The sequence below is a fragment of the Epinephelus moara genome, chromosome 4, assembly GCF_006386435.1.
Source record: "Epinephelus moara isolate mb chromosome 4, YSFRI_EMoa_1.0, whole genome shotgun sequence".
NCBI classification, from domain to species: Eukaryota; Metazoa; Chordata; class Actinopteri; order Perciformes; family Serranidae; genus Epinephelus; species Epinephelus moara.
Genome location: NC_065509.1, coordinates 38,623,279 through 38,626,792, shown reverse-complemented (window position 1 = coordinate 38,626,792; position 3,514 = coordinate 38,623,279).

The following is a 3,514-nucleotide window of genomic DNA, read 5'->3' as shown; positions in this document are numbered from 1 at the left end:
CCTCAAGGTGACTGGAGAAATTTAACTCTAATTGGCAACTGGGTGGTGCTATAACAACAGAAAAATGCTTGAAAATGGCTAAAATGTGACCGATCGCTGTGGCTCCCCCTGTGGACCAATGTTGGGGTTTTTTCTTCTAATGTTTGGTATGACTAAGTCATGGTATGGTATGCTGTACATAATCACGGAAACTGTCAGTGTGTCATTCTGTCAGTCAGTCATTCTGTCTGTCCCACGTTTTTCTACTAACTGACGTGGTCAATCTATGTGAAACTGCACATAGGCATTGAGGACTGGCATAGGTAGAAGGTGACAAAGCTACCAATGGCTATGGACTAGTATATTAAAATGCTAAAAAATTGACTCTCTGCAACAAAAAAATATGATTTTGATAGAAATGTAAAAGAATGGGTTCAAATGTTATTTGTTTTTGTTTCCTGTCGTGTGTTGTTTTATTAAAGCCCCCTCCAGCGTATTTTGGCATTTTTATGATATTTCATATAGTTCTGAGTCATGTCCTGACAATGCTGTTCAGTTGCCTACGTAGGGCAACAAAAAGGTTTATCTTGGGTGTGTTGGGCTGGACAGCCACATATAATGTTCACAGTCTGAGATCAGTGCCAAAAATGTCAGTTTATTTAAAAGGGCGCTCAAAGTGCAACAGATAATTTTTAAAAAGTGAGCAGCAAACTGCTCCTGACATGAGTGCTTCACAGACAGGTGCAGACACAGACAGATTCCTACCAGGTGTGATGAATCAGTCAGCTGGTGCCACTAATTAGATGAGATCAGCTCTGAGGAGCAGAGGCCTGACTCCCAAACCACAATGACCTGTCCTATGAGTATTATACTAATTACAACATCCTCAAACACCAATGTACACAAATGTACAAAAAATACAACTATACACAGAATAACAAAGAAGCTGGTACACGCAGATGTCTGTAAAACGCAGGACAAATTGTTTCAATCAAGGCTGAACTTTCATGCTCATAAACAACAATGTCCTTGACTTTAAGCTTTTCTCAATTGATGATTGAATTGATTTTCTGTATTCACGACTCTCTGACAGCAAAATGTGGAAGACTGCCACTCTTCTCTTTTTTAATACTTAAAAAAAAACTCAACACAGTACAGGAGGATTGGGAATGTCAGACTGAGCAGAATAAATGATTAATGCTGTAAATGTGGCAAACTGCAATGCGTAAAAACAAAAAATGCATAAAATTACAGTGAGGGTAGAAGTTGGACAAAGTATAATTTAAGATAGGAGTAAACCTACAGTAGTAGATTTTCAAATCGGGTGGAGAGCAACACTGAAATAACCACAGAGTCCAGGTTAAGCTAAAAAAAAATTCTTTATTACAAAAATGAAAATAGTTACAGTATTAAAAACCTACTAGTGGTGTAAATAAGACCCTTGGATCCTGTTTATACAACAACAATTTCAACCGAGAGACTTTACGCACGTGGTCATTACGGTTCCAGTCACTCGGCATGCGCGAGAAAGTTGACCATCACAACAACAATGGCGGACTCCCGAGCTCTGTTTGTGCTGCTCACAATGTTGAAATCATCAACGCTTCTCCGGCAAAGTGTAGCTTTACTGTAGCAACTCCACCTCATCGTCCGCCAGCGGGTTGTTTTTGTGTAAACATGGCCTTAAAGACGATACGTTAAAATACTATTTACTAAAAACAAAACAATAATCATAAAAGATATTAAAGGCCCAGGTATAATTGTTCTTGAATATGTCCGAGGAAGCAGCACGAAGAATAAAACAATCAAGTTCAGCAGAGTTATCCGGCAGAAGGCTCTGGCCAAGATGGCATTGTGGTGCCGTAGCTCCACTCCTCCGCGTCAGAAGCCCGCACGTGCACGGGCAACCTGTATTAAAGACAGCTGGCAGTCACATGTCAAGGTGGAGGATACTCACGTGATAGCTGAGACGCCATGGTGCTATGGCCGCTGGTCACTGCTCTGCACCAGCTACTCTTGGTGGACCACCAATGGATAGACTGCCGACCGCTGTGCTGCTTCCAACACGGCGCCGTCTCACTGCTATCCCCTGGTGCTGCTTCCTCTGTGCCAGTTTGAGTGCTCCCTCGAGACATCCTCTCGGCTTTTCTCTCTGGCTGTCCTCCCCGATCCGACACACCTGGCCTCTGTATGTCCGCACCTTTGTCGCTGAAGCCCTCCCCTCTCCACCACCTCATTGGTTACTATCCAACACAGTCTTATCTGGTTGGGTGGCTGCATTGTCCATCTGTAAAAGACTTTCTGCCAGGTGCAGGTTCTTTGGCACTAATGAAGTGGGACCACAGGGGAATCAAAATTTACTAAAATCACAACAACCATACGATTATAAAATAAAGCAGTAAAACCAGGCACAATAAAAACAACCAAGATAAAACACACACACACACAAGATAAAACACAATAAAACTAGCACTCCCACCTTGTGTTAATTACAACCGTACAAAAACAACCTCAGCCTCCAAAATAACTGAAGACTTAAATCAGTGTCTTTTTGATGAAGAGCAACAGAAAGTGAACACAAAGTAGGACAGGTCGTATTTATTGCAGAGCTGTTGCGTTGTGTTGCATCATATCCTACAGGTGTTGCTCCTACTGCGTCCACCTCGGCTCGTCACCCCGCTGCAACAGACGACAATAACACACTAACACACACACAGTGCTGATAATTCTCCCTAAAGCCACACCAGACTACATGTTACATAACACAGCGTCAGGCGAAGACGCAGCACGTCCTAGAATCACTACCATGTGAGCCGTATACAGGGCAGATGTATTTAGCGGGCAGAGACACCATGCTCTGGCATGTGGCTCATTTTGGGTGTGGTGGCGGTTGCATTGAGTGTGGCTGCTCTTGAAGGGGGCATCTCAACCATTAATTGGACTTAAGCCTTTTCATTCCCCTCAGAGATGAGTCCGATCCAAACCATCTGTGGTCGGGTGGTGAGATGGGGCTCCCCCCCGGGACGTAGGCGGGTGATGAGGTTTTGCTTTGGGCCGCCTGACTAAAAATAAAAGATCAAGGAGCTTGAAGCAGACATGTTGGTCTGGTTAGACTCACAGAGCAGAAAAAAAGGGTTTTAAAAACAGTAAAAAGGGTGTTGCATGTGACCTAATGTAGTTAAATAAATTAGGTTTACAGTGCATAGCAACACAGGAGCAAACTGAGAGGCCATATTAAACATTTTAAAGTGATTTCTCTTTACTTTACGTGAGGAAATATAAACTGTAATCATGCAGTTCTTATATGTACTTTTTAATTTTTCATAACGTAAAAGTGTGGACATATTTATAAAAGCATCTATGCTATTAGACATAATAGTTTTGAGTGGATCTTTAAGCTGCTTTATCCAGATACCTGAAACACACTATATTTAAGGTTAACCTGACTAAGAAGAGTAAAGGAACAAAAAACATCTAAAGCAAAGATGACTTTAACTTCTACTGTTCTTCCACACACAGAATGAATGTCATCAGT